This window comes from Ictalurus furcatus, chromosome 17 (genome assembly GCF_023375685.1).
Source record: "Ictalurus furcatus strain D&B chromosome 17, Billie_1.0, whole genome shotgun sequence".
NCBI classification, from domain to species: Eukaryota; Metazoa; Chordata; class Actinopteri; order Siluriformes; family Ictaluridae; genus Ictalurus; species Ictalurus furcatus.
Genome location: NC_071271.1, coordinates 22,317,575 through 22,339,284, shown reverse-complemented (window position 1 = coordinate 22,339,284; position 21,710 = coordinate 22,317,575). Strand labels below are relative to the sequence as shown.

Genomic DNA, 21,710 nt, shown 5'->3' with positions numbered 1-21,710 from the left:
ATGTAACGTTTGCCGTTGCTGTAGGATTATCTGAAAGGTACCAATTGAGCTTTTCCACCAGAGAGTATGGTACATTATCATATCCATGAATATGTGGATGGATATAGAAGTAGCACAGACAAATGATTGGCTAAATGTAATCATTATATCTAATTTGTTGCAGGTTTTTAGTAAAGCATTAGCTAGATAGATTTGCTTTTCTATCAGACTGCAACATCCCCAGGTTTCCTCCAGGTTCTCTGGTTTCCTCCCACCTCTCAAAAACATCCCAGAAGTTGGATTATGGTATGGTAAATTAGTGCGAATGAGTGTATGAATGTGTGTGCATGGTGCCCTGCATCACTTTGCCTCATGCCTGGGAAAAATGCCAGGATAAATCCATTCACAGTTGAAAATTTGAGGAATTATGGAAAACTTATGGTCTTCTGTTTGCTGTATGAAATGCACAGAGAACCTGGACATTGAAGATCCTCCATTGTTGCTACTAATGTCCGTGTTTACTGTTAACACTTTGAAAAGATGGAATTTACGTTTTTTTTTTTTTTTTTTTTACCCAGTAGCGTCCTGAGAGCTTGTCTATCTAATATTAAAAGAAAAAAAAAATGAACACAGAAACTTGAAAAGTTCGCCCTAACGGAACCCAAAGACTTCAATTCAGTTATCGAAGTCAACACTTTGCTGATATTGTCCTATTTCCATTTGCTACACTCTCAGCCAGACATTTCATACCTACCCATGCTGGGCTCGTTCCGATCGCACTCCCGATAGCTTCAGTGCTATCAGAAATAATACATGTTCCACCTCTTCTGAGAGTAAGAAGCAGCCCTGCACATTCTCTCGTTCTCTCACTTACTCACTCACTCGCTCCCTCACACTTATAAACGCTATCAAATAAAGCAGAGGAAAGTATGTCAGCTGTGAAATTACTGTTCATCAGGGCCTTTATTTCTCCACCCACTGAGAAAAGTGATGGATTCCAGAGAGAGCAAAGGATGAGAGAATAAAAAATATGGGGGGGGGGGGGGGATTTAATTCCTCCATGTATAAGTCTGCAACCTGCCAATCTCCATCTCTCCGCAGTGGCTCCTTCTCGGCAGACGTGACCTGCTCCACTGCTGCTGCATGTGGATTAGTGTGGGTGGAGGATTTTCCATGCGCTGCAGGGGAGAAAGTGGCTCGAGCAGTGCTGAATCAGGACTATGTTTGAACAGGATAATGGTCTCTCTAAGCCAGTACCAAAGTCAAGATTTACATAAAGTAAAAAAAAAAAAAGTCCAATATTTATTTTATAATGAAATTTTGAGTCTTCTTAACATGTTGCTCTTAACATTTACTTACGTTACCCACAATGCCATTCCTATCTGACTGATAGTAGTGCTAGTTGGATTCAGCTCTTGCTTCATCTCTAGATGAAGAGACTGATGCGGTGGCGCTTTAGTACTCTGTCGAACTCTCTTCCCTCTTCGTCTGTACAAAATGCTGAAACAGATCAGCTTCCAAAGCTTCTAATAGATGCAATCGCGTCATATACGTAGCTGCATTGCATTCTGGATCGTTGAGTCCAGCGTTTGCAACATCTCCACTGTCGCTTTGTTGGATTCCTCGTTCATGTTATGTTGTACGTTGCTGTAAATTGGCGCGGACAACAAAAGCTGAAATTTGGACATTGAAAAGCAGAAACAGCGTCCTCCTGTGACCTCAGTGCAGCACACGATGGCTAACATCTTAGCACAAAAATTCCAGGATAAATAAATTTACTGTGTTTAAGGTGAAGGCAAGCACAGATTAGAAACATTTTCAGACTCATGTCTCCCTGGAGCAACTCAATAAAGCGGATCCTCGAGTCATTCCAGCTGTTTTTGGAATGTGAGTTGGACGTGATTGTTTGTGTATGATGTCCGTGTGTGTATGTGTGTGTGTGTGTTTGTGTGTGTGTGTTTGCTGGTCAGCTGGACATCCAGATAATTACCCAGATCAGTAAGCATGAAGGTGGTCGCATGCTCTGCTGTCAGAGGTGGGTCATGGCTAGCAGCTGGTGATCTAATATCCTCATCAACAGCTGTACAATCACAAACTTGCACTCTAGCCAACGCTGAGATAATACACATCTACAGACTCCAACTCCCAGGATCCTCTACTGCATCCATCTGCAGGTGCTCCTAGAATACGCCAAGGTTTAGACTATAATTAGACCAAGCCGTCTCCGTGCGTAAACGGACAGCTGCTGTTAGAACAGCAGTCGAATGTTTCTCCAGGTGCACGGTTGTTCCGTAATGCCAAAGCACCTGGGAAAGATATTTAGTGGATGGTTTTTTTTTGACTGATTACGATGAAATATTTGACAGAACACAGTCTGGACTGCAGCGTTGAGAGACACATGCTCATCACGCCCAGCCTTATATGCTTCCCAGACTGGGAGGGAGAATTAAGACATTAATGGGGTGGTGGAACTGTCTTCAAGTTATTACTCCGCTGTGTCCCTAATGAAAAAAAAAAAAAGAATTAAATTATCAGCTAATTTATGCAGATGTCTCTGGTGGCAGGAATTTACCCCGTGTGTCAGTTTCTATTAGACGGAGCACCCTTACAGTTTTGTACGCCACTGTAAGGGTAATTGTAAGAAGTTGTCATTGTTAGCTATTTGTGTTAAGAAATCGTATCATGTAATAGAGTGGTGGGTTTTCATAGATCTGGAATTATACAAGGATATATAAGGAAGCTTCCTTGAGCATAAGAACTCTTAGAGGGACATGTTATCTCAAAACCTGTACTTTACTGGTAATATCCAGGCTTCTTGAAGCCTAAAAAGGGTATTTGACTAGGATGTATACATTTACATCCTTTTCTTAATCAATGTGTTGAACACTATAGCTGACCTTTAGAAAAAAAAAGTCTTAAACTGGGGTTTTAAGGTGTATTTGTTACTTGGGCGAACCTACGAAGGGGCGAAGGTTCATAACTGGACCGTAAAGATCGTTTTTAAACGTATCAGTTCATTTCCTGAGTTTGAATCAGAGCAAAATCGATTCTATTGGTTCTTTTGCTGTTTGTTTGGTTTGTTTGTTTGTTTTTTCACTGCACATAATTGAAAAAATTTCATTGGCTGAAGCTACGTTTACATTCATCCGGATAGGTCTGAAACCCGCATTTTCGTTTTAAAACACTCTACAGTGGCGTTCTCAAAAGTTTTCAAAAAATTGCTCGTCCACATTGAAGCATCTGAAAACGCTCACATCCCTATACTGCGCATGCGTAAAAACGTAACAAGCTTTGGAAGGCATTATTCCCATCAGGTGTTCATTTAAAATACAATCTGAAGGTTGTACAAAGTGACTAATCTTTAACAGTGCTATCAAACTGGACAGCAGGAACAACCACTGCAGCATCGTCCACCATCTTGTTTGTTTTGAGTTGAATGGGTCACATGACTAAATGCACATCATGCTTTTTTGAATACCTCTGTTTTCTCAGTCCACACTACAATCTTTGAATTGATGTGGACATAGCCTGAGGAATGCGTAGGACTCCTCATGAAAGTCTTTCATTCATTCGGAATGGAAAAAGTTAAGCAAACTTGCACAGAACTCACAAAAATTCGCGAGTGCACAGAAAACATTGAGAACGTGGAGCTGGCGCTAAAAAAAAATGATTCGATAATTATATAATTGCTATTTTAAAACATTCTGTGTATTACATCCAGTGTTTATTTTCTCTCTTTTTTTTTTTTTGCATGTCGGTCCAAGTCTCCAGTGCTACCTATCTGTCCTTTGGCTCAGTTTAGCAGCTCACATCTACAAAAAAAACCCCTCTTCAACCCCAAAACACACGGCATGTTTAAATCACTTCCTGTAGTCGAGTCGACTCCGAGTCGAATCAGTTTCTCACTTTGGAGCAAACCGAGACCACCTCGCTCAGATGCGCTCAAACTTCAGATGTTCTCCTCTGTCAAAAGAACGACACCGTGTTGGAGAACACACCGTGTTGGGTTTCATTTAAACACACTAAACACTTTACATTATCTGTAGGTCTAGAAGCTGGCTCCTAAATTTCAGAAAGCCAAAAATACTGCGCTACACTGCACTCCAAAATCTATTATGTCTCCTCGACATACCCCCCCGCCCCAAATGGCTCCCGAGACGTCTTTCTGATCTCTCTGTGGTTTTCAGAACCAAATCTGCATTCAATTAACTGACTATCTGTGTGTGAATGCCGTGAGTGACACCATTTCCTTTAAAAGAAAAAAAAAAAAAGCCCTATATTAATTTCTTCAATACAAATCCATCTCATTGCCATATTGTATAGAATTATCTCTCTTCTTTATCTTTTTCGTTTGGGGTTCTTTCTTTGACAGATGCTTTATTTGATCGACTTTTGTGATCGTTTCCCGTCCTCGCTAATTGGGGTTTCGTCCGTGGGTGTGCGCAGGATGTTTTGCTAGGTCGTGGCCTGTCATGTTGTTGTCCATCAGGATCTGCATGGTGAAGCACAGTCATGCTAATCATGGCGCCACGGAGCCCACACAAAGATCAAATTGGAGCAAGGTCCTCCCCATTGTGTGTGATCCAGGGCTTCACATGAAGAGCTCAGGAAAACTGTAACTTCATTATAGATCTTTTGTTTTAGCTTATTTACTCAGTCCTGCTTTGGCTCAAGTTTGTTTGTCGGTTCATCGAGAGCGCCTCAATGTACTCGGCACTCTCCCGGATTACAGTCGAAATGGAGAATAATGATGACAGGACTCGGAGCTCTGGCTCATATTGAATTTGGCTAACAGCACTGCGATGGAGCGAGTGTGAATTTGTGGACTGATAGGATGAAGGACGGACGTTGTGCCAGCCACTCCCCTCTTCTTCTCCTCGTCGCTCCCTCCCATCCATTAAACATGGTCAGGCCCAGACGGCCGTCTCTGCTTCGGCTGATTATAAAACAATGCCTTATCGCAGACCCCTTCTCCCGCCATAAATCAATTAGAAGCAGCGTGGGTGTGCAGCAGAATGCGAAACTGCTCCGAGCCCCTCCTTCCTGTGGCTTCTTCAGACAAATGAATAGCAGAGAGTGGATGAAGTCTGGGGTCAGAGCAGCATCCAGAGCAGTTAGTGTGGAATGATTAAAGTGCAGCAGGAGCGCTGCGTGCTGCGAGGGTGAACCCTAAACTTTCCCTCTTTACTACTGATCATGGATTATGGAGGAGTGAAACAATCCCAGTGTCTATCAGTTTACTGCTCCAAATATCAGTGTCTTTACACCGGATGTGGGCGTGGCCTAAACCAGAAGGGTTTTCCTTCCTTCCTTTCTTCATTTGTTAATTCTTAACTGACCTCAGCTAGAGATTCTTTCTTTCTTTCTTTCTCCCTCTCTTTCTGTCTTTCTGTCTTTTTCTTACTTTATCTATTTATCTAGTTCCTTTTAACTTCCTTCCTTCCTTTCTTTCTTTTAGTTATTTTTTCCTTGCTCAATTATTTATTTGTTTCTTCCTTCCTTTCCTCATCCATTTTCTGTCTTTCTTTCTTTCTTTCTTAGGGCCTTTCTTTCTTACTTTCTTTCTTTGTCTTTCTTTATCAATTTCTTTCTTTCTTTCCTTCCTTTCTTTCATTCATTTTTTTCCTTTGGTTCTTTTTTCCTTGGTCTTTTCTTTCTTGCTTGCTTTCTTCATCCATTTCTTTCCTTCATTCCTTCCTTTCTTTTAGTTCTTTTTCCTTGTTCCTTCCTTTCTTCCTTCCTTCTTTTCCGCATCCATTTATTTCTTCCTTCCTTTCTTTCCTTCTTTCTTTTTCTTTTTCCACTCTTCATAAGTACGTGTTCTGTCAGTACTGTCCTCTACTCCGATCTGTCAGTACTGTCCTCTACTCCGTTCAGTCAGTAGCGTTCTCTACTCCGTTCTGTCAGTACTGTCCTCTACACCGTTCTGTCAGTAGCGTTCTCTACTCCGTTCTGTCAGTACTGTCCTCTACTCCGTTCAGTCAGTAGCGTTCTCTACTCCGTTCTGTCAGTACTGTCCTCTACACCGTTCTGTCAGTACTGTCCTCTACTCCGTTCAGTCAGTAGCGTTCTCTACTCCGTTCTGTCAGTACTGTCCTCCACACCGTTCTGTCAGTACTGTCCTCTACACCGTTCTGTCAGTACTGTCCTCTACACCGTTCTGTCAGTACTGTCCTCTACTCCGTTCAGTCAGTAGCGTTCTCTACTCCGTTCTGTCAGTACTGTCCTCTACTCCATTCTGTCAGTACTGTCCTCTACTCCATTCTGTCAGTACTGTCCTCTACTCCGTTCTGTCAGTACAGTCCTCCACACCGTTCTGTCAGTACTGTCCTCTACACCGTTCTGTCAGTAGCATCCTCTACACCGTTCTGTCAGTACTGTCCTCTACACAGTTCTGTCAGTACTGTCCTCTACTCCGTTCAGTCAGTAGCGTTCTCTACTCCGTTCAGTCAGTACTGTCCTCTACTCCGTTCTGTCAGTACTGTCCTCTACACCGTTCTGTCAGTAGCATCCTCTACACCGTTCTGTCAGTAGCGCCCTCTACACCGTTCTGTCAGTAGCGTCCTCTACTCCATTCAGTCAGTAGCGTCCTCTACTCCGTTCAGTCAGTACTGTCCTCTACACCGTTCTGTCAGTAGCATCCTCTACACCGTTCTGTCAGTACCGTCCTCTACACCGTTCTGTCAGTACCGTCCTCTACACCGTTCTGTCAGTACTGTCCTCTACACAGTTCTGTCAGTACTGTCCTCTACTCCGTTCAGTCAGTAGCGTTCTCTACTCCGTTCTGTCAGTACTGTCCTCTACACCGTTCTGTCAGTAGCGTCCTCTACACCGTTCTGTCAGTAGCGTCCTCTACTCCGTTCTGTCAGTAGCGTTTTCTACTCCATTCTGTCAGTACTGTCCTCTAATCTGTTCTGTCAGTAATGTCCAGGGTGATCTTAGAGGGTGATTAAGTGGAAGACGTGTTCATGGAGGCCTGATGTGCTTCAAGGAGTTGATGGCATGCTTTATACCGTGTCATAAATTGCACTGAAGGATGGCCGTGATGCTCAGAAGAGCTTTTTCATCCCATCATTGCCTTTTTTCTTGAGATCGAGTCTTGGCCATCCAAAGCTCTATGGAGAGCTGCGATTGTGACTTCTACAACAGCACACTTATTCTGGTTTTCCTCTCTACAGCAATCCTGCAGTTATAACTTTTATTTTCTTACACAAGCTTGGCTTTGCATTTTAACAGTGACTAGATTAACCGTGGTGCGGCAGGGAGTGGCTAAGTTATTTCATCAAGCTATTCAGTAGTTAAAAAAGAAAAAAATGAACACATTATTATTATGTTAAAGCATTAAATGTCAAACACAACTATTAATCAAATATAATGATGGTGTAGGAACTCGTGTTTTTTTTTTGCACATCTTTTATTTTCACATATAATTTTCTCCACATTTTTTAAAATTGGTCTTTTCCCCCAATTTTAGTAAATTGAAATTTTTCCTAAATTAAAATTTTTTGTAAATTGAAATTTTCCATAAATTTAAATTTTTCGTAAATTGTAATTTTTCGTAAATTTAATTTTTTTGGCAATTTAATTTGCATGTGATCCCCCCCCCCCCATTTACCATTGATGAAGAATTAATAATTCCATTATTTACATTTATATTCACATGCAAATTTCTTCCACATTTTTCTTTTATCATTTTTTTTTTTTATACACAAATTATATCACACAAGCGTGGTGGACAGAGGTCGTTTTTTTTGACAGGGTTGTTCATGAAGGATTAAAACTATATGTTTTCAATAAACGTGTGTGGGCGGGGCCGCGGGCAAGGTTACGAGAGAGAACCGAGAGCAAAGGACATGGAAGGAGGAAACTGAGAATGGACCAGTGGTACGTCTTCCCCAGGGCTCAGCATCACACGTGTCTTTACCTAATGGCTTTTACTTTCTGTCAAACGTGAGAACACCGAGGACAAATGACGGGAGAGAAAGGTTAAAGCGACCGAACCTCTCGCCCCTTTTTGTCACCGTATATAATGTCGCGTTTGGGAGTAGTGTCGTTGGAGGGGGGAAATGGGGGTCAACTAATCCCACGCCCCGGCACGTGAGCACTCGCGCTTCGGTGACTTGTGATAAATAAAAAATGGGGAGTCTGCGTGGTGATTGGAATATTAACCCCGTAAATATCCCAGGAGAAGGAAGATGGAGGTCTGCTTGTTGGGTACAATGTGAGGAAGGAGTACAAACTCTTTTCCTAATGGATACACACACACACACACACACACACACGTGGTGTTTCTGCATTAGAGTGGAGCCTAGGTTTGTGGGAATCTCACCTCGAGGGAACTGGGGGTTGGGGTGGAAGTGAAGGGACCCTATTTAAACCCTACAGCGTCCTATTGTATTTCATTCCTCGAGTAATTACGACGTACTGTGCTCAGGCATCCTCGGGAATCGAAATGCTTGTGTTGCTATTGGGGGTGAGGTGTGAACATCGCTGCAGGCTTACAGGCCCAGTTCCTCAGCAAAATCAACACTCATTACCTCACACATGAAGTTATTATCATATCTTTCATTTATTTTCACGTTTAATTTGTTCCCACGTTGTCTAGATTTCTCCACCCCCCCCCCTCCTTTTTTTTGTTGCATTTTTCCAAATCTTTCATTCATTATCACGTTTGATTTGAGCCTCAAAGACGCTGAAACACTGGTTCATGCATTTATATCCTCACGTCTTGATTATTGCAATGCTCTAATCATTGGTTTATATGCTAATTCTATTGCTAGACTTCTTACACATACCTCACACAAGCGCTCAGCTCACATTACTGCAATCCTGTGTGAGCTGCATTGAGTACCGCTTTCGTTTCGCGTTAAATATAAAATAATCCACGTTGAATTTTTTTCCCCAATTTTTTTCATTTATTTTCACATCTTTAAATTTTTTTTTTCACGTTTAATTTTCCCCAGATTTTTCCTATTCTTTTATTGATTACATACAATTCTTTCCACATTTTCCATTTATTTTCATTTTTAATTTTCTCATTTATTTGTTGTCCATATTCTTAATTTTTTTTTTTTTTTTGCTACATTTTAAATTTTTTCCTTCTTTTTCATTTATTTTCTTGTGGTTTTTTTCCCCCACATCTTTCATGCATTTCCACATATTTTTTTTTTTCCACATTTTTTAATTTATTTTCACATCTCAATTTTCACATTGTTAATTTTTCACATTTAATTGTTCCCCACAATTTTTTTACACCACGCCCCCAAATTTGTTTTTACTGTTTACATCATTTCCATCACATTTTTCATTTACTTTCACTTTTAATTTGTTCCCACATTTCACATTTTCACATTTTTATTTTGAAATATTTATTTTTATTTTCACAATTACTTTTCCCCACATTTTTCTTTCTTCCTTTCTTTCTTTTACACATGATAACTACATTACTTTATCTAAATTTTTTACATGATCAGGTTTAAAGACTGACGTAATGTCACGTGTGTTTATTTGACTTAATTACACAAGCGCTCGGGTGTTAAAAACAGATTGAGACGTGACACACCTCTCTTTCCCTTTTTTCTATCAGTTTTTTTTTTACTTTTTTTTTATTTTTTTACTAATCTGCTTTCTTCCTTGTTGGAAGCTGCACTGCTGTTTATTTATTCATACAGCTTTTCTGCAGACTTTTCAGTTTTGTGTGTGTGTGTGTATGTGTGTGTGTGTGTGTGTGTGTGTGTGTGTGTGTGAGACAACGAGTGAGAAATAACAAGCTACTATATTCAACTTGATGAGAATTGCACAAGACCCTGAAATAGACATCTGAAATGTGAAGTGTGCAGAAAATCAGGTGCAGTTTTAACAATATGAGACTGGATATTACACACACACACACACACACACACACACACACACTCCACTTTCTAGTTACCTATGTGTGGATATAAGGGGACATTTACTTTAGATGTGTTTTTTTTTTTCATCAATACTAATGTAACTGATGGAAGAAATACGTAATTCAATATTAATTCATCATCACCGATGAAATTCAATGCAATCAGATTACTGGAACATCAATTCTCATGCCACTTCTGATTTTAAGCACGTCCCTTGGCCGTGTTTGTTTGTTTGTTTGTTTGTTTGTTTGTTTATGTCCCAGTCAGTTTTTCAGACGTATATGTCTTGAAGTGAAATCTAAGAGCGTAGTGTCTGTAACATCACCGTTAAAGAGATTATTACCTTTCATTAGCAATCATATTCATGAACTGTGTGTGTGTGTGTGTGTGTGTGTGTGTGTGTACGATGTATTTTGATTATTTTGGTTATCAGAATTATTCACCCGCTTTAGTTCAGTCTTCATCTGTAGTCCAGGAGACTCGTCTTCCTCTTCTTTCCATCTGGGAGAGAGAGAGTGTGCCGGACTGATCCTGACAGCACAAAACACAGAGCAGGGTTATTCGAGGACGAGAGCGAGAAAACGTGTCGGGCGGGGGGATTGGGGGCGGGGTCGGGGGTGTTGGAGAGGGATCGGGGATGGAGGTGAACAACACAGAGGTTTTGAAAATAAACAAGGAATGTTAAAAAAAAAAAAAAAATCTGTCTCTGTCTCGAAGATGTAAGGAATATTTTCACAAGAACCGAGAGAACCCTGTAATCCAGGGTCTTATATGATGGTGTGATGAAGCGGTGATGCTGTTACCACCAGGAAGTTGATTCCAATCATTTCACCATTTCAGCACGTTGCAAAGTGTCCTCTTCATACCAAAACACTCCTCAAGCAAAATGTGTTTGATTTAGGTTTTATGCAAACGAACTCTTTATAGTTAGTATTTAATGGTGTGGAACTTCTGTGAAACAAGTTTGTTCCTGTTCTCATTAAGTTCTAGCAGCTATAAGGTAATAAGACACAATAAATTTGAGAGAAATGAATCAACACGCTCTGACCAATCAGAATTGAGAATTCAACAGGGCTGTGGTATAAATGAAGAGAAACTCCACTCCATGCTTCCACTCTCTCTCTCTCTCTCTCTCTCTCTCTCTCTCTCTCTCTCTCTCTCTCTCTCGTCCTCGTTCGGTGTCTTATTGCAGCAAACAACTTAAATCTCGGGATGAGAGATTTTAGAGGATTAGGCAGATTAAAATTGATAATACGAGTAAATGCAGGACACTCGTGATTATTTTAAATGCTCCATATGTTTGTCTAAACTGTCAGCATCTGCTCAAACCGCCTTCCTGTGGCTCGACTGGACTCTCTCAATCTCTCTCTCTCTCTCGTGCGCGCGCGCACTCTCGCTCTCGCTCTCTGTCCTCCTCCCTTCTCGTCTTCTCGTCCGGTGGATTTCTCCGTCTTCTCTCTGAGGGTTTTTGAGAGCAGGAACATGGTGACTTTTTATTTGTTCATTCGTCCATTTGGTCATCTGTCTGTCTATCTGTCTGGCCGCCTTGTCATTTTCTATTCCTTCATCCTTGTGAAGTGGGTCAGTATGAAAAAGGGGAAAGGTCGGTGCACAACAACTACAACTACATACATGTCACACGCAATGTTTATTTTTCACCTGCTCTGACTGCACTGCCGATATTGAGGAGCAGGAGAAAGAGAGAGAGAGAGAGAGAGAGAGAGAGAGAGAGAGAATGAATGTAACACAAAGAGAGAGATAGAGATGGATAGAGGATGAGGAACAGGCAGGCAGGGTGAGAGACAGACATCATTAGAACAAAAAAGTGAGAGAGAGAGAGAGACATACAAAGTGTGCGAGAAATAGAGAGATAGAAAGAGAAAACAGAGTGAAAGAGAGGAAAAGAGACTGAGAACGACAGAGTTAGAGAGAGAGAGACAGAGTGTGTACGAGAGATGGAGAGAGACAGAAACAAAAAGACAGACAGAGAGAGACGAAAGGAGTTAGACAGGGAGAAGAGAGACAGTGTGTGAGAGAGGGAGAGACAGAGAGAGAATGTGTAAGTGAGAGATAGACAGACAGAGTGTGAGTGAGACAGTGAGTGTGTGAGAGAGACAGATAGACAGACTGTGAGAGAGGAAGACAGAGAGAAATGCAAAGAGAGATAGAAATAAAAAGACAGTGAGAGAGAGAAAGACAGAGACAGAGAATGTGTAAGTGAGAGACAGACAGCCAGAGTGTGAGTGAGACAGTGAGTGTGTGAGAGAGACAGACAGACAGAGTGTGTAAGAGAGATAGAGAGATACAGAAATATAAAGACAGACAGAGAGAGATGGAAGGAGTTAGGGGGAAAGACAGTGTGAAAGAGAGACAGAGAGAGAAAATGTTTTCAAGAGATAGACAGACAGAGTGTGTGTGAGACAGACTGAGTGTGTGAGAGAGACAGACAGACAGAAACAGAGAGGAAGATAGAGAGACATAGAGAGGGAGAGAAAGACAGCAGGATGTAGAAAAGTAGAGGGAGAGACAGAGTGGGTCAGAAAGAGGGAGAGAGATAGACACACTGTGAGTGAAATGGAGAGAGAGACGGAGAGAGATACAATCCTTTGACCTCAAACATAGTCATCACTTGTTCGACAAACCACTTCCTGTTTATAATGTGTTTACTATGAAGCAGTAACTGGGATTTTTCTGAACTCTGAGTGGGAAAAATCCATTTAAACAGCATTCCTGCTCATAATTCCTGAGTGCCGGAAATCCTACAGCTCCAGGCACTGGAGACTCCTTAGTGTACATACAAGTCTCCGTGTTACACAAATCAGATGTGAGAATCCAGCAGCACTGTGTACAGTAGGTCTAAAATATTCAGTGCTATTGACGGTACATATTTAAAAGCTGGCTCTTCCTGTGAACGGCTAGGAATTAATATAATAATTCCTGGTAATGCAGTGAGACGTGTGGAGTGTGTTGTAGGGAGACTGTGAGACGTGTTGAGTGTGTTGTAGGGAGACTGTGAGACGTGTTGAGTGTGTTGTAGGGAGACTGTGAGACGTGTTGAGTGTGTTGTAGGGAGACAGTGAGACGTGTGGAGTGTGTTGTAGGGAGACTGTGAGACGTGTTGAGTGTGTTGTAGGGAGACTGTGAGACGTGTAGTGTGTGTTGTAGGGAGACTGTGAGACGTGTAGTGTGTGTTGTAGGGAGACTGTGAGACGTGTTGAGTGTGTTGTAGGGAGACAGTGAGACATGTGGAGTGTGTTGTAGGGAGACAGAGAGTCGTGTAGAGTGTGTTGTAGGGAGACAGTGAGACGAGTGGTGCATGTTGTACGGAGACAGTGAGACATGTTGAGTGTGTTGTAGGGAGACAGTGAGACATGTGAAGTGTGTTGTAGGGAGACAGTGAGACGTGTGGAGTGTGTTGTAGGGAGACAGAGAGACGTGTAGAGTGTGTTGTAGGGAGACAGAGAGACGTGTGGAGTGTGTTGTAGGGAGACAGTGAGACGAGTGGAGTGTGCTGTAGGGAGACAGAGAGTCGTGTAGAGTGTGTTGTAGGGAGACAGAGAGACGTGTGGAGTGTGTTGTAGGGAGACAGAGGGACGTGTGGAGTGTGTTGTAGGGAGACAGTGAGACATGTTGAGTGTGTTGTAGGGAGACAGAGAGACGTGTGGAGTGTGTTGTAGGGAGACAGTGAGACGTGTGGAGTGTGTTGTAGGGAGACAGTGAGACGTGTGGAGTGTGTTGTAGGGAGACAGTGAGACGTGTGGAGTGTGTTGTAGGGAGACAGTGAGACGTGTGGAGTGTGTTGTAGGGAGACAGAGAGACGTGTGGAGTGTGTTGTAGGGAGACAGAGGGACGTGTGGAGTGTGTTGTAGGGAGACAGTGAGACGTGTGGAGTGTGTTGTAGGGAGACAGTGAGACGTGTGGAGTGTGTTGTAGGGAGACAGAGGGACGTGTGGAGTGTGTTGTAGGGAGACAGTGAGACATGTTGAGTGTATTGTAGGGAGACAGTGAGACGTGTGGAGTGTGTTGTAGGGAGACAGAGGGACGTGTGGAGTGTGTTGTAGGGAGACAGTGAGACATGTTGAGTGTATTGTAGGGAGACAGAGAGACGTGTGGAGTGTGTTGTAGGGAGACAGAGAGACGTGTGGAGTGTGTTGTAGGGAGACAGTGAGACATGTTGAGTGTGTTGTAGGGAGACAGAGAGACGTGTGGAGTGTGTTGTAGGGAGACAGTGAGACATGTTGAGTGTATTGTAGGGAGACAGTGAGACGTGTGGAGTGTGTTGTAGGGAGACAGTGAGACGTGTGGAGTGTGTTGTAGGGAGACAGTGAGACGTGTGGAGTGTGTTGTAGGGAGACAGAGAGACGTGTGGAGTGTGTTGTAGGGAGACAGAGAGACGTGTAGAGTGTGCTGTAGGGAGACAGAGGGACGTGTGGAGTATGTTGTAGGGAGACAGAGAGACGTGTGGAGTGTATTGTAGGGAGACAGTGAGACATGTGGAGTGTGTTGTGAGACATGTGGACAGTGAGACAGTAGTGTGCAGGAGAGCTCGGGAGAATATGCACATAATATGCAGATAATGTCATTAGTGTCGCTCTGCTCGGAGCAAAGTCATTGAGTATCTGTCGCTGTGTGTTTGCCCGAGACGCCTGTGTTGACAGCTCCTGTCCATACTGTAATGCTGGGGTCCGTGCACTTTGCCTGTGTGTGTGTGTGTGTGTGTGTGTGTGTGCATGAATTTTAATACAGACTGTAAAAGCTCCCCGGTGAAAGCGACTGCACGCCTGGCCGTCCTGGTCCTCGCTGAGATTAGCAGGGGGTGCGGTCCCGGGCTGGCGTTCGCTCCGTGTCGGCCCCGCGGTTGCGTTTTTTCCTGGAACTTCATCCATCGTTCTTTTGAAGCGTACACTTAGAGACTGGAAGTTTCCCTGCACAAACCCACTGCGCCAACCACGACAAGTCAGAGAAGGAGAAGAAGAGGGTTTTTTAAGATGTACGCACCCAAACGTGCTCACACACACACACACACACACACACACACACACGCACACACACGCGTTGCTCAATATAGTCCCAGTAGACATGTCTGTCAGACCATCCAGGCCTGGAGCATTGTGCATAAGAATCAAGGACAAAAAAAAAAAAAACAGAGCTTGAGATGCCTCATCATTTCCATTAATGATTTCTTTCTCTCTCTCTTTCACTCTCTCTCTCTCTCTCTCTCTCTCTCTCTCTCTCTCTCTCTCTCTGTGTCTGATTATTCACATATAAGCTACATAGTGTTTCTCCTGGGAACACCAATTGATTCGTTTACTTTGTTTTATTTGTTTATATTTTTTGTTTTTTGTTTTATTTGACTATCTATCTATCTATCTATCTATCTATCTATCTCTCTGTCTGTCTGTCTGTCTGTCTGTCAATCTCTCTTGTCTGTCTACCTACCTGTCTGTCTGTCTATCTGTCTATCTATCAGTCTCTCTTGTCTATCTATCTGTCAGTCTCTCCTATCTATCTATCTATCTATCTATCTGTATATCTATCTATCATCTATCTATCTATCTATCTATCTATCTGTCAGTCTCTCTATCTATCTATCTATCTATCAGTCTCTCTTGTCTATCTATCTGTCAGTCTCTCCTATCTATCTATCTATCTATCTATCTGTATATCTATCTATCTATCTATCTATCTATCTGTCAGTCTCTCTATCTATCTATCTATCTATCTATCAGTCTCTCTTGTCTATCTATCTGTCAGTCTCTCCTATCTATCTATCTATCTATCTATCTATCTGTATATCTATCTGTATATCTATCTATCATCTATCTATCTATCTATCTATCTATCTATCTATCTATCTATCTGTCAGTCTCTCTTGTCTGTCTATCTATCTATCTATCTATCTATCTATCTATCAGTCTCTCTTGTCTATCTATCTGTCAGTCTCTCCTATCTATCTATCTATCTATCTATCTATCTATCTATCTATCTATCTGTATATCTATCTATCATCTATCTATCTATCATCTATCTATCTATCTATCTATCTATCTATCTATCTGTCAGTCTATCTTGTCTATCTATCTATCTATCTATCTGTCAGTCTCTCTTGTCTGTCTAACTACCTGTCTGTCTGCCTGTCTGTCTGTCTGCCTATCCATCCATCTTCTTTCTTTAACAATGGTGGTGTCTAGATTTTGTTTGTTTGTTTGTTTGTTTAAAAAAAAAAACTATTCTATATATATTCTTAATCTGGAAATGGTGGCGTCTGAATACCATCACTAAATACACTTCAATTTCCAATGGTATTTTATTCCATTTTATTTATTCATTTAATCTGTTTGTTTATTTGTTTGTTTGGACGTACGATACACAGACGTTACAGTGTGTAATCGACTGGTCACTCAAATAAAACATGTTTAAGCTATGGGCACGGTGGTTTAGTGGTTAATACGTTTGCCTCTGACCTCCAGGGTTTGGGGTTCGAATCCCACATGTTCTCCCCGTGCTTCAGGGGTTTCCTCTGGGTACTCCGGTCTCCTCCCCCAGTCCTAATACATGCGTTGTAGTCTAATCTGACATTTCCAAATTGTCTGTAGACCTGCGTTGACTTGGCACCTCGTCCAGGGTGTGCGTCCCTGAGTTCCCTGGGACGGACTCCAGGCTCCTCGGGATAAGCAGTATGGAAAATGGATGGATGTCTCACTGGATTGTCTTTCTGTGGTTCTAAAGTTCAAGAAGTTTAAGAATAAATAGCTATGATTGTGAGGATATAGCCAGGATAAGTTCAAAGATAAGTTAAAAGCTGCTTACGGTGCAAATGAACAAAATGCAAATCGATCCTGACCTACTTCCTGTTTCCATGTCATTACAGAGGAGTGTGTGCTGAACAGAATACAACAGAGCATTGTGTCACTCTCCACTATTCTTCATATTACACTTTTAAACCATAAAGATACCATTAGAACCATTATATATGACGTGTTTTTGCCATTTTTGATGACTGTGTATCTAAAAAATTGCAAATGGATTATTTCTAATGTTTTTTTTTCCTCTCTCTCTCTTTGTCTTTCCTCCATGCTGCTCTTCAACTGACTCCTAAATCACATGTACAGGTGAGTAGCTGTTGTCTATCTTATTTCCTGACATTCTGCATCAATTAATGATGCAGATGCATGTCTCTCTCTCTCTCTCTCTCTCTCTCTGTCTCTCTCTCTCTCTCGCTCTCTCGCTCATCCCAACACACATGCAGATATTGAATATACACACGGACACATAAATAGAGAAAGATACAAGGAAAATCTGTTCTTGTGCAGCTGTGTAATGCCTCACCCTTTTTGCTAATATCTTTTCCAAACATGTATTCACACACACACACACACACACACACACACACACACACACACCTGACAGGGACATTTCCATGCTCTAATGATGAGAGATCAGGGTGAGGTAGGAATCCTGATGGTGCTGTTTGCACAAGCGTGAGTGTGTTTAGCCTCGGGCCATGGGGGGTGTACACTCTACACACACACATGCGCGCGCACACGTGCACGACTTTCCACCCGCTGCATAAATGTAGATTCCTGCATCCACTTAATGATTTTTTTTTTCTCCACCGCATGCATAAGCGTGTGTGAATTTATCTGACGTACACACTAACACCTGCTCGCTTTTAGTCACCTGCAGGGGTGCAAAAATTTATGCTAAAGGTGCAGCATTTAGGATTTTTGTCCCGTTGCTATAGCGATAGAGGAAGCATCTGGAAAAGCATGTGGGAAGTGAAAGATTCGCATTTTCATGGTAAAGTTCTTTGGTTTGTTCGATTTTTCCATTACTGTTTATTTCTTTTATTTTATTTGTTTTTTTGGTGGGGGGGCGGGGTCAAAGTCTGAATACTTATTTGAATTATGAATGATATTATATTTAATTATATTATACACATATACTTATTACATATACTTATATTATTATGTGCATAATGTGGACATGGACCGGACTGCAGGTCTGATAAGCAGACATGCACTTTTTAATTTCATTTTACCTTTAACAATTTTTTTTTTATCATTATATAACAATTATATCAAGCTAGTTTATACTGTATATCCAGCTAGCTGCTTATGAATCCAAACATTTCTGTAGATTGTACTTAAATACGTACAGTTTAGCCGCCATGTCGGTATCATTCATGCGGTTAGCGTGGCCCCGCCCTCTTTTTTCATTCAAACACTGGGAAATTATGGGGTGGGGGGGTAAGGAAGTGTGGTGTTGTAGAGAGACAGCGAGACGTGTGGAGTGTGTTGTCGGGAGACTGTCTCTCAAAGTGTACGTAAGGAAAGAAAAAGAAATGCACACCTCCGTGTTTATCTTTTGTAATCAACAAGCTAGCCAGCTAAGTGTGATGAGTGACGTATATTGTCCTCCTGTATAGTGTTTTAGATTTAACAAGCACATATGTCGTGTAGGTTGATCGATCTAAAGCAGTAAAAGTACAATCTAAATGCGGAATTTAAAGGTAAGAAGTGCTACATTGTTTACTGCATTGTTTACCTAGCCTTTTTTCGGCGTGACGGCTAATCAACATGGCCGTCGGTTAATATACAGGCAAAGTACTTAAAAGTTAAATCTATAGCATTAACCAAACTTATCACTGTTCTGACACAGTAATCATCAACATTTATAATACCACTATAATGTTAGCCAGTTAGCTCATTGCTAAGCTACTCTCTGTTGTCTGCTGTTGTTGCTGTGCTGCAGTTTCAGTCTAAAATGTTTGTTTGCATGAACGTTCGAAGGTCACTGGAGAAGAACAGAACCAGTCGCCACTCAGGCCTGTAACTGTAAAGTGTGCTCAATGAGCTTTGCGTGCTCTGGCAGTGGAAACAAAAGACATGCTTTCGTGGAGGTGTTGGAGGTGTCCGTGTTTTTTTTTTTTTCCCCCCACTTCACACGTCGGATGTCCAGATGTGGGAAATGATGTCATTACAACTTACAAGGCAGTACGAATGCAGCGTGAGACCATTCTGAGTATCCGAGCAGGAATTCCATGTTGAGGGGACGTTTTGTTTGGTTTTCAGAGTTTCCAGCTTTGATCGAATGCAGATTTAGTGTTAAAGTTCAGAGTTTTTTTCTCCTCGTCTGCTAGGGTTTAGCGATGTTAGCACCCTTAGATTTATTCTAGAGCCGGCATTTTTACATTATTCGCAGCAGGAAATTCATAATAAAGTTTCCTTTTTTCTTGAGCCGTAAAATGGTGTGTGTGTGGTTGTGGGTGTGTTTACCTGTGAGGAGATTCCTCACGTACGCCGTGAGGCTCTGGTGTCTCTTCACACTAGTGTGAAATTAGAGGAAGTGTGAGGAGGTGTTAGAGGCTCAGTAATGACCTCCCCGTTGGTGTGTGAGCCTCAGGGACACTCGACTCAGCAGCAGCGACAAACAGCGCCACGAGATATGCACTATAAGACCCAAATTTTAATATACTAATAATAAATGAATGAATGATAAGTCAATGAATAAATCCCTGGTTTTAATTATTACGAATATAAGAAACACAGTAAGTCAGCGTTTCTCTAGGAATACGTTTGCGATTGGCGGCACATGTCAGCACTTTGTTTTCCAGCACAGAAATGTCTTCTTGTTAGGAGGAGTGTCTCTGGAACATAAGTTTTTATTTTTTTAGGTCTTATTAAAATCAAGAGCGAGAAAGACGAGAGACTGGTGAGTTTGTTATATCGTTACGGTTTAATATGAATGAGTAAATGGTGTATAGCCAGTACACAGCTCTGGCGAGTGTGTGAGTGTGTGCTACGCTTCACTATTGACCAGCATTCAGACGGAGTCCCACTGAGTCCAGCGCTGGCCGGAGCACGGGGCAGAGAGGTTAATGTGGGTCAGTCATTAGCTGCTGTATTAGTATCCTGTAGAGAATGCACGCTGCTGCATGTCAGGGCTCCGATCCCCCAGTGACCCCGCCATTGCTCCAAGCCTGTGGCAGTGAGGTCAAAGGTCAAGGCTCGAGGCTGCCTTAATGCACTTGCTATCATGAGCTGCATCAACAGGGTCATTACCGAAACTTCCCTCTGTCTGCGAATGAGCCAATTTAAGTATGTGTGTGTGTCAGTGTGGGTGCGTACAAGAGGCAAAAATATTACAATTATGACATTTACAATATCTACGTCAGCTCAGTTTTGTTAACAAAGTGTCACTGCTGTGTCATCTTTAAACCGGGAGTTAGTGACATCGGCAGTCATTCTGCAATCTTCAATTAAATATCAGTTATGAATAAATTATAATGATATAGTTTAGACCTAATTTAGTGATCTACTTACTGGCTTACTTATGTGCGTTAGTATTTTACTAACTTACTAACTGAGTTACTGACATACCCACTTACTTACCCACTTACTTACTTTCTTACTTACCTACCTAATTACATACTTACTTATCTACCTAATAACCTACTTACTTACTTATCTACTTACTTACTTACCTACCTAATTACATACTTACTTATCTACCTAATTACATACTTACTTATCTACCTAATTACCTACTTACTTACTTATCTACTTACTTACTTACCTACCTAATTACATACTTACTTATCTACCTAATTACATACTTACTTACCTACCTAATTACCTACTTACTCACTTATCTACTTACTTACTTACCTACCTAATTACCTACTTACTTATCTACCTAATTAACTACTTACTCACTTATCTACTTACTTACTTACCTACCTAATTACATACTTACTTACTTATCTACTTACTTACTTATCTACCTAATTACATACTTACTTATCTACCTAACTACCTACTTACTCACTTATCTACTTACTTACTTACCTACCTAATTACCTACTTACTTACCTACCTAATTACCTACTTACTTATCTACCTAATTACATACTTACTTACCTACCTAATTACATACTTACTCACTTATCTACTTACTTACTTACCTACTTAATTACCTACTTAATTATCTACCTAATTAACTACTTACTCACTTATCTACTTACTTACTCACCTACCAAATTACATACTTACTTACTTATCTACTTACTTACTTACCTACCTAATTACATACTTACTTACCTACCTAATTACATACTTACTTACTTTCTTACTTACCTACCTAATTACATACTTACTTATTTATCTACTTACTTACTTACCTACCTAATTACATACTTACTTACCTACTTACTTACTTTCCTACCTATTTACTTGCTTACTTACCTACTTATTTACTTACTTACCTATTTACTTGGTGGCTGTGGTGGTAGAGCGGGTTGTCGACTAATTGTAGGGTTGTCGGTTCGATTCCCGGCCCGCATGAAACCCACATGCCAAAGTGTCCTTGGGCAAGACATTGAACCCCAAGTTGCTTCCAATGGCAAGCTAGCGCCTTGCATGGCAATCTAAAAATCCTTACTTACTTACTTGCTTACTTCCTTACTCACCTATCTACTTACTTACTTACTTACGCACTTACTTCCTTACTCACCTATCTACTTACTTACTTACCTATTTACTTGCTTACTTACGCACTTACTTACTTGCTTGCTTACTTCCTGCTGATTGTAAGCAATGTAGAAAGCATCCAATAATTAAAAAGTAATTTTAGAGAAAATGCTGTTATTAAAAGTTCTTATTAGGGTTTTTTCTCCAGTTGTTTCTCCAATTTTTTTTTTTTGTTTTTTTTTGTTTTGTTTTTTTTAGGAGAGTTGGACCTGTGTAATATTTTTCTTGAAGGGTGCCAAAACTTCTGTAGACATGCATCTGGTTGTACTTTTAGCCACCGGCTGCACAGTGTGTTCTCTGTGTCCTT

The 21,710-nt window shown here is 41.3% G+C and overlaps 1 protein-coding gene across 1 annotated transcript in view; it reads left to right on the top strand.

Annotated features, from left to right (window-relative positions):
• The window catches only part of LOC128621048 (roundabout homolog 2-like), a 116,543-nt gene that overhangs the window by 7,723 nt on the left and 87,110 nt on the right, over positions 1-21,710 (top strand). The gene's annotated exons all lie outside the window — the stretch shown is intronic.